The sequence below is a fragment of the Propithecus coquereli genome, unplaced genomic scaffold (genome assembly GCF_000956105.1).
Source record: "Propithecus coquereli isolate 6110/MARCELLA unplaced genomic scaffold, Pcoq_1.0 Scaffold272, whole genome shotgun sequence".
NCBI lineage: Eukaryota > Metazoa > Chordata > Mammalia > Primates > Indriidae > Propithecus > Propithecus coquereli.
Genome location: NW_012148308.1, coordinates 446,766 through 447,023, shown reverse-complemented (window position 1 = coordinate 447,023; position 258 = coordinate 446,766).

Here is a 258-nt window from a genome sequence, read left to right as displayed (position 1 = left end):
CCCAGCTTTCCCTGTGTTACTGCAATCTAAGTATTTGCAAAGTGTACCAATCACAATTATTTATTTACAGAATATTAGGTCCTGCAGGTATATTTCATCTCTTTATATACATACAGAAAGACATACCATTTGATGCATTTTCAGAGACAGAAACCATCCATTTAACCAGCACCCAGGTGAAGAGCCAGAACCTGCCCCCTGGTCACTATCCCCCACCCCAGGGGGAAACATAAAATATCTTGACTTCTAACATCAGCA